Consider the following 12,736-nt stretch of genomic DNA (forward strand, 5'->3'; position numbering starts at 1 on the left):
AATGTATCTATTCTGTGTATTCTGAAATATCGCACTGCATCTCTATTGATCTATCCCTTAGCCTGATTTGCCAGTTCACTTTAGCTCGCTCTGCTTTCATGCCCTCATAATTGCACTTATTTAAGTTTTTTTTTATTCATTCATGGGATGTGGGCATCGCTGGCCAGGCCAGCATTTGTTGCCCATCCCTAATTGCCCTTGAGAAGGTGGTGGTGAGCTGCCTTCTTGAACCGCTGCATTCCATGTGGGGTAGGTACACCCACAGCGCTGTTAGGAAGGGAGTTCCAGGATTTTGACCCAGCGACAGTAAAGGAACGGCGATATAGTTCCAAGTCAGGATGGCGTGTGACTTGGAGGGGAACTTGCAGGTGGTGGTGTTCCCATGCATCTGCTGCTCTTGTCCTTCTAGTTGGTAGAGGTCGCAGGTTTGGAAGGTGCTGTCTCAGGAGCCTTGGTGCATTGCTGCAGTACATCTTGTAGATGGTACACACTGCTGCCACTGTGCGTCGGTGGTGGAGGGAGTGAATGTTTGTAGATGGGGTGCCAATCAAGCGGGTTGCTTTGTCCTGTTTAAAATACTAGTCTTGAACTCACTCTTCTCTCCCTCAAACTGAATGTAAAATTCAATCATATTATGATTGCTGCTACATAGGGGTGCCTTAACTATGAGGTCATTAATTAATCCTATCTCATTGCACAATACCAGGTCTAGTATAGCCTGCTCTCTTGTTGGCTCCAGAACATATTGTTCCAAGAAATTATCCCGAAAAAATTCTATGTACTCCTCATCTAGGCAACCTCTTCCCATCTGATTTTTTCCAATATATATGTAGGTTAAAATCCCCCATAATTATCGCTGTACCTTTCTGACAAGCTGTCATTATTTCTTCCTTTATACCCCATCTTACAGTGTGGTTAATGTTAAATGGCCTGTACACCACTCCCACAAGTGACTTCTTGCCTTTATCATTTCTCATCTTTACCCAAATTGCTTTTACATCCTAGTCTCCTGAACTTAGGTCATCCCTCTCTATTGCTCTAATACCATCATTAATTCACAGAGCTACCCCTCCACCTTTTCCTAGCTTCCTGTCCTTCCTAAATGCCATGTACCCTTCAATATTCAGGTCCCAATCTGTCATCCTGCAGCCATGTCTCTGTAATGACTATCAGATCGTACTTATTTATTTCTATTTGCGCACTCAGTTCATCTGTTTTGTTTTGAATGCGACATGCATTCAGATTCACAGCCTTTAGTTTTGTACTTCTATTATTTTTGTAACCTCTAGCCTTATCTGCTGATTTACTCTTATATTTATATGCTCTGTCCCATCCTGTCACAGTCTGTTTATCATTTCCCATATTAATACCTTTCTCTCTTGCCTTCTCTCTACTCCTTGATTTACCCTTTCTTACCAAATTTGATCCCTTGCTCCCATTATTCAGTATAAAACCCTCTCTACTTCTCTAGTTTTGTGACTCGTTAGAACACCGGCCCCAGCACGGTTCAGGTGTAGACCATCCCAACGGTACAGCCGGCACTTTCCCCAGTATTGATGCCAGTGCGCCACGAACCAGAACCCACTTCTACCATACCAGTCTTTGAGCCAGGCATTAAATTCTCTAATATAAAATAAAAACAAGAAATGCTGGAAATACTCAGCAGGTCTGGCAGCATCTGTGGAAAGAGAAGCAGAGCTAACTTTTCGAGTCAGTGACCCTTCTTCGGAATTTCTCTAATCTTATTTGCCCTATGCCAATTTGCACGTGGCCCAGGTAATAATCCAGAGATTATTACCTGTGAGGTTCTGCTTCTTATTTTGGTGCCTAGTTCCTCATATACAGAACCTCTTTCCTTGTCTTGCCTATGTCGTTGGTACGTTCCTTCTCCATGGAGATTCCTCCCACTCTGCTTACGCAAAGGCAAATGATCATAAGTATCTCCGTCTCATTCATCTTCCTATATCTTTCACCCACATCATTCCCTGATAAATTTATTAGCAAATTCACTACCCACTGTAACAGTGAAAAGAGGCAGTGTTCAATGGTTGATTTGAGCTATACAGTCTCAGCCTGTAGGGGCACCATTATTGGCATTGATGTCTCCAACCCAGAGAGGGCAAAGGTCAGCCAGCCTTTCCAGTATCCATTGCTGCAAAGTGGCTGCTACTGGAAAGAGTGTGGCTGCAAAATTCTGTTGTGTTATGCCCATACTTTCAGTGCTAAAGCACCATTTTGAGCCTAAATTGCCAACCAGGCCATGCAAGCAGACTCCTGATTGCGCTCATGATACCTGTATTCGACGGCACTGTGCCACCAGCAGTTGAGCCACCACGAGATACCAGATGGTGGCTACTGGGCAACAAGGGCTATGCACTGACCCCCTGGTTCATGACTCTGGTGTGCAACCCACGCACACGTATGAAGCTTGATTATAACAAGATCCATGTGGCCACACAAAATGTCATCGAGTGGACCCTTGGGGTGTTTAAGCAACCTGGACCCCTCTGAAAGAGTCCTGTTGTCCTCTCTAGAGTGCGGGTCACTATTCGTCGTGGTCTGCTGCATCCCGCACAACCACACCACAATGAGGGAATAGCCCTTGCCACGAGCTATATGGAGGGCATCTGAGGAGGAGGGGGAGGAGGAGAAAGGGGAGGAGGAAGGGAGATGTCAACCAATACATTCACTTTCTAGCCAGACTGTCTGTGATTGGCTCATCTGACTGCAGTACCAGTGAACACAACCCCAGTTCCCCATTCACCAACATTCCTATATCTTGCCTTCCCTCTGTTGCTGACCAACACAGATTCCCTTTGGCCACAATGCTGAAATAAAAATAATGAACATTCCAAACCAACTTCATAAATCAAACCAGCTTGGACAGCTGCTGATATTCGGTGGTGAAGACTGCATATGGCCTTGCAGAATGTCCTCTAGCAGTTCTGGCCCGAGATGGTCTGGCTTCAGACCATATCACCTCTCCATGGGTGGCAGCAGTTTAGGTTGCGCAGCTGGCAGGCAACGACAAGGGCACTGACAGAGTGGCAGTGGTGGGAGGATGAATGACGTCAGCCTGAAATAGGACAGCAGGGCCGTGCTTCCTGAAACCACTGCCTCTCCTCCAGCGCGGTGCCTCAGCAATCCCAGCAATGTGACGGAGAACAGATTGTTGGACAGCTGAGAGATCCTGAAAGCCCCTTTGCACACGGGCATCTGTAGCCATGAGGAGGAGAAACCTGACCTTGCATGACTTCAGTCTGAGCTTCCACTGCAGCACTCAGACGTTGGGTGGCCTCTGCTTATCCTGCAAAGGAAGCTGAGATAGTGGACATCAGACGCTGCATCATGTTGGGTCCATAAGTGACATAAAGGAGTTGGCCACCATTTCCACACTGGAAAGGATAATAACCAGACTCTGAGCATTACTATGTACAGGGATGGTCCTGGGCTCCTTCATGCTCCTTGACAGTGGCCCCAGGCTTTCTAGCAGACCTGACAATGCATCAAGCATTTCTGTGTGCATACCCATCAGCCTTATACTATACATCACCTCGTCAAAGTCCTCATCTGAGTCCTCTACAGTAGAACCTGTGTGCGAGCTTGTCTGGCGAATTGGCACGTGTGTTACCCATTACTCCTTCCCTGGCTGCAGGCCCCTTGTACCCACTGTTTCACCACATGCAGATCTCCCTCTAAGCTACTCTCTAAAGTATGTGCAGTGCCAGTATCTGTGCCGGTGGCTTTGAGTGTGAAATTGAATAACAATATTTCATCCTCATCAGCCACTTCCTCCTCTTCCACTTCTTGTTTCTAAATCCCTGCCCGGTCAGGATGTAGATCTTGGGTATCTGAAAGGAGAAAGGCACAAGGGTAGGGCTGTGGGGAGGGGAGGTCAGTGTCAGGCAAGCTCTGATCAGCAGCTTGTAAATCAGAAGAGATTGTGGGATGAGAGGAAATTGGTTTGTGAGAAGGAGTATTTGGAATAAGCATACCAGCATCGTCAATGGTTTCAGTCCTGCCACTGGCCACGCCCTCAATCATGGCCCTTCCAATGATGGCGAGCACCGTCTCCTCCATCGGGGTGAGGACATGTAGCTGTGCCTGTCTCCCAGTGGTTAGCTGCTTCTGCCTGCACTTGTGCCCCACCTTGTGTTGCAAGAGAGAGGGAAGTGTGTGAGTGAGTGTGATGCAATGTGCTTGGGTAATATGCATGTCACCGTTGAATAGCTGGCAGTGGGTGCAAGCTGGAAGATATGAGTGTGAAGCTGAGAATGTGTGAGGGTAAAGTGATTGTGAAGTATGAGCCGCAGTTGATAAAGATTGTTTGGAGGTGAATGAAGGAGATTGGTGATGTGAGCAGTGTGTGAGACTCGTGGTTCAATTGGTGGGATATGATATTTGAAGATGCATTCACTGACCTTGACCACCCATGTGAGATCATTGAACTTCTTGCGGCACTGCATCCAGGTCCCCATGGCTAGATTGCTGTCAGTGATCATGATGGTTATCTGCGCCCACTGCCTTCACTGTGTCTGTCTGGAGGGCCTCCTGGTATCCTCTGGAGAGAAAATATATCACCTCCCATCCACCTCCTGCACCAAGGCCTCCAATGCTGTGTCAGCGAAATTTGGAACCTATAAGCAGCAGGAGGAAAGTGGAACTGAAGCACAAGATCAGCCATGATCGTACTGAATGACGGAGCCAGCTCGATGGGCCATATGGTCTACATCTGCTCCTATTTCCTGTGTTCTTGTGTTGTGTCCTTGTGTCTGTCCATATGGCAAGTAAAACACTCAGGGACCAACTCATCATTAAACAAAAAACGATTGTGGTCAGTTAGGAGGTGAACAGTTGGAAACACCCATACCTATTACCAGCTGTCCGTAACATACAGCAGAGTAATTCTGCAACCTGCCCTGAAGCATCATTTTCCTTCTGCAATTCAAAAGCATTGATAAACTGAACCTTTCATCGAAAAGTCAGATAGACGGATAACAGAAAACATGCAAGGAAAGAGACTGAAATTTCAACAAGGACTAGATTTTGTGTTGGTAATAATGATATAACTGTCACCGTTTGCCAGCATAACTCTGCTGAGATTGACAACAAGCTCAGGAGTCATATGCACAGAATAACATGGAAATCCAGACATTGCTGTCACTGTGTCTAATTTTCTCCAGATGGGACGTTGTATGGTAACCGTACCCGAGCCCTGGAAGAATGTAACCAATGGGAAATCATATGAATTAACGAGAAATTCCACTCTAGTACTGATCGCCTCACTGCAAAAGCTTTTCCAAAAATCACACCTTATTGGATGAGGTGTAACTGGCTATTTAATGGTGTATCAAATTCATATAGAATGCAAAACACCCTGATTGGCCCTGAGAGCTAATTTGAATTTGTGGAACGTCAAATTGCTGCATAGTGATAGTATTTCTTCACTTCATAAGTAAAATAATTATTTCTCTTCTTTTTTAACTTTTAACTTTATTTTGGCTACTTCTTAATGCATTCATAACCATTTATTTTCCTATTTGAAAATTTAAATTAAAAATATTTTCAACTTCTTGGTTTGCTCTGTGTGAATACTTCAGTGTGATTGGCTGCTTACCTTCTTGCTGCCATCACTGCTGTGACTCGATGACAGATATAAACTGCCGTCAAGAAAGGGCAAACCACACCACAGAGATCGGTAGATCATAGTAGGCAGCTTTCTTCGAGGAAACGGCATCTGCTATATAATGTAAATAGGGTTGTTACTGGGCAGAATATGTAAATAGTCTGTGAGCAATATCATAGGAAGTGATGTAATAGAATCTATATAGAACCTCCTGTTCTTTTTTATTCATTCATGCGATATGGGCGTCACTGGCTAGGCCAGCTTTTATTGCCCATCCCTAATTGCACTTGAGAAGGTGGTAGTGAGCTGCCTTCTTGAACTGTTGCAGTCCATGTGGGGTTGGTACACCCACAGTGCTGTTAGGAAGGGAATTCCAGGGTTTTGAACCAATGACAGTGAAGGAACAGCGATATAGTTCCAAGTCAGGAGGGTGTGACTTGGAGGGAAGGTGGTGTTCCCATGCATCTGATGCCCTTGTCCTTCTAGGTGGTAGAGTTCGTAGATTTGGAAGGTGCTGTCTCAGGAGCCTTGGTGCATTGCTGCACTGCATCTTGTAAATGGTACACATTGCAGTCAGTGTGCGTTGATGGTGGAGGGAGTGAACATTTGTGGATGGGGTGCCAATCAAGTGGGCTGCTTTGTCCTGGATGATGTCAAGCTTCTTGAGTTTTAATAGAGCTGCACCCATCCACGCAAGTGGAGAATATTCCATCAGACTGCTGACTTGTGCCTTGTAGATGAAATATCTGCATTAGGAGTCAGAAGGTGAATTACTCGCTGCAGGATTCCGAGCCTCTGAACTGCTCTTGTAGCTATTGTATTTATATGACTACTCCAATACAGTTTCTGGTCAATGGTAACCCCAGGATTTTGATAGTGGGGGAATTCAGTGATGGTAATGCCATTGAATGTCAAACAGAGATGGTTGGATTCTCTCTTGTTTGAGATAGTCATTACCTGGCTCTTGTGTGGCACGAATGTTGCTTGCCACTGATCAGCCCATGCCTGAATGTTGTCCAGGTCTTGCTGCATTTCTGCATAGACTGTTTCAGTATCTGAGGAGTTGTGAATGGTGCTGAACATTGTCCTATCATCAGCAAACATCCCCACTTTTGACCTTATGATTGAAAGAAGATCATTGATGAAGCATCTGAAGGTGGTTGGGCCTAGGACACTACCCTGAGAAACCCCTGCAGTGATGTCTCAGAGTTAAGATCATTCACCCCCAACAACCACAGCCATCTTCCTTTGCGCTAGGTATGTCTCCAACCAGCAGAGAGTTTCCCCCCTGATTACCATTGACTCCAGTTTTGCTAGGGCTCCTTGATGCCATTCTCGGTCAAATGCTGCCTTGATGTCAAGGGCAGTCACTCTCACCTCACCTCTTGAGTGCAGTTCTTTTGTCCATGTTTGAATCAAGGCTGTAATGAGGTCAGGAGCTGAGTGGCCCCAGCAGAACCCAAACTGAGCGTCACGAAGCAGGTATTGCTAAGCAAGTGCCACTTGATAGTACTGTCGATAATACCTTCCATCATTTTATTGATGATTGAGAGTAGAATGACGAGGCGGTAATAGGCCAGGTTGGACTTGTCCTGCTTTTTGTGGACAGGACATGCCTGGGCAATTTTCCACATTGCCGGATAGATGCCAGTGTTGTAGCTGTACTGGAACAGCTTGGATCGGGGTGCAGCAAGTTCTGGAGCACAGGTTTTCAGTACTATTGCTGGAATGTTGTCAGGGCCCATAGTCTTTACAGTATCCAGTGCCTTCAGTTGTTTCTTGATATCACATGGAGTGAATCAATTTGGTTGAAGACAGGCATCTGTGATGCTGGCGACTTCAGGAGGAGGCAGAGGTGGATCATCAACTCGGCATTTCTGGCTTAAAATTGTTGAAAATTTTTCAGCCTTATCTTTAGCACTGATGTGATGGGCTCCCCCATCATTGAGGATGGGGATATATGTGGAGCCACCTCCTCCAGTAATTTGTTTTAGTCCACCACCATTCTCAACTTGATGTGGCAGGACTGCTGAGCTCAGATCTGATCCATTGGTTATGGAATCACTTAGCTCTGTCTATCGCATGCTGTTTACGCTGTTTGGCGTGCAAGTAGTCCTGGGTTGGAGTTTCACCAAGTTGACACCTCATTTTGAGATATGCCTGGTGCTGCTCCTGGCAAGCCCTCCTGCACTCTTCATTGAACCAGGGTTGATCCCCCGACTTGATGGTAATGGTAGTGTGGGGGATATGCCGTACCGTGAGATTGTTGATTGTGGTTGAGTGCAATTCTGCTGCTGCTGATGGCCCACAGTGCCTCATGGATGAACATAAGAAATAGGAACAAGTAAGCCATTTGGCCCCTCAAGCCTGCCCCGCCATTCAATAAGATCATGGCTGATCTGCCCCAGACCTCGACTCCTCTTTTGTGCCAGCTCCTCATAGCCCTCAACTCCCCGATATTTCAAAAATCTATCTATCTCCTTTTTAAATACTTTCAGTGATCTAGCTTCCACAACTCTCTGGGGTAGAGAATTCCAGACATTCACTACCCTCTGAGAGAAGAAATTGCTTTGTATCTCAGTTTTAAATGAGTGTCCTCTTATTCTGTAACAATGTCCTGTAGTTCAAGATTCCCCCACTAGTGGAAACATCTTCTCAACATCTACTCTGTCAAGCCCCCTCAGAATCTTGAACGTTTCAATGAGATCACCCCTCATTTTATCTAAACTCTAATGAATAAGGGCCTGACCTGTTCTTGATAAGTCAACCCCTTCATCCCAGGAATCAATCTTGTGAATCTCTTTTGAACTGCCTCCAAAGCCAGCATATCCTCTCTTAAATACAGGGACCAAAACTGTACACATTATGCACAAGGTACGGCCTCATCAACACCCTGTACAGTTGTAACAAGACCTCCCTATTTTTAAACTCCAACCCTCAAGCAATAAAGGCCAAAATTCCATTTGCCTTCTTAATTACTTGCTGCACCTGCATGCTAACTTTTTGTGTTTCATGCACAAGAACACCCAGATCCCTCTGTGCTGCACTTTTTTGGAGTCTCTCTCCATTTAAATAATAGTCTGCCTTTTGATTCTTCCTCCCAAAGTGCATGACCTCACACTTTCCTACATTAAACTCCATCTGCCAAGTTTTTGCCCACTTACTCAAGCTATCTATATCCTCTTGCAGATTCCTTATCTCTTCATCACAACTTCCCCTCCCACCTATTTTTGTGTCATCAGCAAATTTGGATATATTACACTCTGTCCCCTCCTCCAAGTCATTAATATAGAGAGTAAATAATTGAGGCCCTAGGACCGATCCTTGTGGCACTCCACTAGTTACGTCTTACCTGAAAAAGACCCATTAATCCTGACGCTGTCTTCTGTGAGTTAACCAATCCTCAATCCATGCTAATACATTACCCCAATACCGTGAGCTCTTATCTTGTGCAATAATCTTTTATGTGGCACCTTGTCGAATGCCTTTTGGAAATCTAAATACACTACATCTACCAGTTCCCCTTTATCAACTCTGCTTGTTATATCCTCAAAGAACTGTACCAAATTTGTCAAACATGATTTCCCTTTCACAAAACCATGTTGACTCTGTTTGATTGCATTAAGCTTTTCTAAATGTCCTGCTATTTCTTCCTTAATAATGGACTCGAGCATTTTCCCAACGACCGATGTTAGGCTGACTGGCCTATCCTTTCTGACTTTTTGTCTCCCTCCCTCTTGAACAGGGGCGTCACATTAGTGGTTTTCCAATCCGCTGGGACCCTCCCAGAATCCAGTGAGTTCTGGAATATTTTGACCAATGCCTCCACTATTTCTGCAGCCACTTCCTTTAAAACCCTTGGATTTTGGCCATCAGGTCCTGGTGACTTGTCTGCCTTTAGTCCCATTAATTTGACAAATACTTTATCCCTCGTGATAGAGACAGTTGCAAGATCTTTCCTCCCAATAGCTCCTTGCATATCTGATATCTGTGGGATGTTTATAGTGTCCTCCACCGTGAAGACCGATGCAGAATATTAGTTTAAGTAATCTGCCATTTCCCTGTTCCCCGTTATCAATTCTCCAGTCGCATATCCTCTAAGGGTCCCACGCTCACTTTAGCTAGTCTCTTTTTATATACCTGTAGAATCTCTTGCTGTTTGTTTTTCTATTTCTTGCCAATTTGCTTTCATAATCAATTTTCTCCCTCTTTATTAGTTTTTTAATCATCCACTGCTGGTTCCTAAAAAAATTCCCAAACCTCTGGCCTACCACTAGTTTTCGCCGCTGTGTATGCCTTAGTTTTTGTTTGGATACTCTGCTTGACTGCCTTTGATCACCATGGGTGGTTCATCCTTCACATCGAGTCCTTCTTTTTGACCAGGCTAAATGCCCAGTTTTGTGTTGCTCGATTTATTCAAAATCTATCCCATTTAGCACGGTGGTAGGGTGTAAGTGGAAACTATGGATGCAAAAAATTGATAACACCAAACAAATTAAAATAATAATAAAAAAGGGACAATTATGCTCTGAAATTATTGAACTCAATGTTCAATCCGTAAGGTTGCAGAGTGCCTAATGGGAAAATGAGGTGCTGTTCCTTGAGCTTGTATTGATGTTCACTGAAACACTGGAGCACGCCAAGGACAGAAATGTGGGCATGAGAGCAGAGACGTGTGCTGAAATGACAAGCAACTGGAAGCTTGGGGTTATGCTTTTGGACTGAGCGGAGGTGTTCGGCAAAGCAGTCACCCAATCTGCGTTTGGTCTCCCCATTGTAGAGGAGAACCCTGTTGCAGTTCTGGGAGGGAGGGGTGGGCTGAGGGCAGAAGTGCAGGAAATGAGTTGGACACGGTTGAGGGCCCTGTCAACAATAACGGGAGGAGTCCTTGGCTGAGGGAAAAGGAAGACATATCAGAAGCGCTGTTGTGGGATGTTGCATCATCAGAACAGATGCATCAGAGATGGAGAAATGGGAGAATAGAATGGAGTCCATAGAGGAAACAGGGTGTGAGGAAATGTATTTGAGGTAACTGTGGGATGTGGTGGACTTATAATGAATATCAGAGAACAGTCTATCACAGAGACCGAGACAGAGAAGTCGAGGAAGGGAAGGGAAATGTCAGAGATGGATCATGTAAAACTGAGAGAAGGGTGGAAATTGGAAGCAAAGTTGATGAGGTTTTCCAGTTCCGGGCGAGTGCAGGAAATGGCACCGATACAGTCATCAATGTAACGGAAATAGAGTTGGGATAGGGGGCCTGAGTAGGACTGGAACAAGGATTGTTCGACATACCCCACAAAAGGACAGGACTAATTGGATCCTTGCGGGTACCCATAGCAACAACTTTTATTTGAAGGAAGTGAGTTGAAGGAGAAGTTGTTCAATGTGAGAACAAGTTCAGCCAGGTGGAGGAGGGTCATGATGGATGGGGACTGGTTGGGGCCTCTGTTCAAGGAAGAATCGGGCAGCCCTGAGACCATTCTGGTGGGGGATGGAGGTGTAGAGAGATTGGACGTCCATAGTGAAGAGGAGGCGGTTGAGGCCAGGAAACTGGAAATTGCCAAAATGATGCAGGGTGTCAGAAGAGTCACGGATATAGGTGGGAAGAGACTGGACCAGGGAGAGAAAAGAGAGAGTTAAGATATGAAGAAATAAGTTCAGTGTGGCCAGGAACAGGCTGAAACGATGGGCCTTGCAGGACAGACCTGCTTGTGGATTTTAGGAAGGAGGTAGAAACAGGCTGTCTAGGGGTTATGGAACTTTGAGGTTGGAAGCTGTAGAGGGAAGATCTCCAGAGGAAATGAGGTCAGTGACAGTCCTGTGGACAGTCACTTGATGTTCAGTGGTGGGGTCATGGTCCAGGGGAAGGTAGGAAGAAGTGTCTGAGAGTTGGCACTCAGCCTCGGCAAGGTAGAGGTCAGTACGCCAGACAATAACAACACCACCCTTTTGTCAGCAGGTTTGATCACAATGTCAGGATTAGACCTGCGAGAACAGAATGCAGCAAGTTCAGAGGGAGACAGGTTAGAGTGAGTGAGGGGAGCGGAGAAATTGAGACTGCTGATGTCTCGCCGACAGTTCACAATGAAAAGATCAAGAGCGGGCAAGAGGCCAGTGGGACGGGTCCAGGTGGAGGGAGAATGCTGGAGGGTGAATGGGTCTGCTGTTCGGGGGGAGGACTCCTGGTCAAAAAAGTGAGCCCAGAGGCAAAGGCGATAAAGGAGAGCTCAACGTCATGCTGAGCGCAAAATTCATAGCGGGGGAGGGGGGGTGCCTGAGGGGCTAAAACTGACTACTTTCTTGAGTACAGATCATTCCGCGTCAGAAAGGGGTAGGTCAGATGGTATTGTGAATACATGGCAAGGGGTCAGATTATAAGGGATGGGGTCAGAGGGAAGTGAAGGGGAAGAAGCATCTGGAGGGGTGTTCGTCCCCATCAGCTGCTGGAACTTGTGTTCCTTAACAACCAAAAGGAAGAAAAAAGTTTTTTGTTGATGCGTCAGATAAGATGAAGGATAAAATGAAACTGAGGAGCAGAACAGCTTTGAGATAAGGTGAGGCGGTGCTTCTGGAGACAGAGTTTGAGTGTGTACGTGTGGTCGCGCGTGGCACTGAGTGTGGATCTCAGGATGCGATGGGAACAGCAGTCCGAGGAACATTGTATATCTCGGAGATCCCGTAATCCTCGTTGGATTCAAAACGCGAAGGATGGAATTTCAGTTGGCATCCATGTGGAATAATTCAGAGCTGCAGATAGTCGCTGAGAAAGGAGATGTAGCTGTGAAAACTAGTTTCTACAGATGCTGCCAGACCTGCTGAGAATTTCCAGCATCCGCAGTATTTTGCTTTTATTTTTATAATTTAGGGTGTTAGGTTGTAATGGATTGCTAGCAGATGGAATTCACCATTGCAAACATTCATCTGTAGCGTTTGCAGATGAGGTTGTTAAATGAAGCCAGTGGGCAGCCATTGTCAGAACAGTCTCCAATCAGACTGAGGAGTGGATCTTTTCATCCTCAGATGAATGGCAAAAATTGTGATGACTGGGAATTGAACCCAGGTCAACTGCTTGGAAGGCAGCCATGCTTACCACTGCACCACCATCAC

The 12,736-nt window shown here is 45.7% G+C and overlaps 1 non-coding gene across 1 annotated transcript; it reads right to left on the reverse strand.

Moving 5' to 3' along the window:
• Nucleotides 1–12,664: 12,664 nt before the first annotated feature.
• Nucleotides 12,665–12,736, reverse strand: trnag-ucc (transfer RNA glycine (anticodon UCC)). Its single transcript has one exon. It is a non-coding gene; the product is annotated as a tRNA-Gly (tRNA).

The sequence above is a fragment of the Heterodontus francisci genome, chromosome 36 (assembly GCF_036365525.1).
Source record: "Heterodontus francisci isolate sHetFra1 chromosome 36, sHetFra1.hap1, whole genome shotgun sequence".
Lineage (NCBI taxonomy): Eukaryota > Metazoa > Chordata > Chondrichthyes > Heterodontiformes > Heterodontidae > Heterodontus > Heterodontus francisci.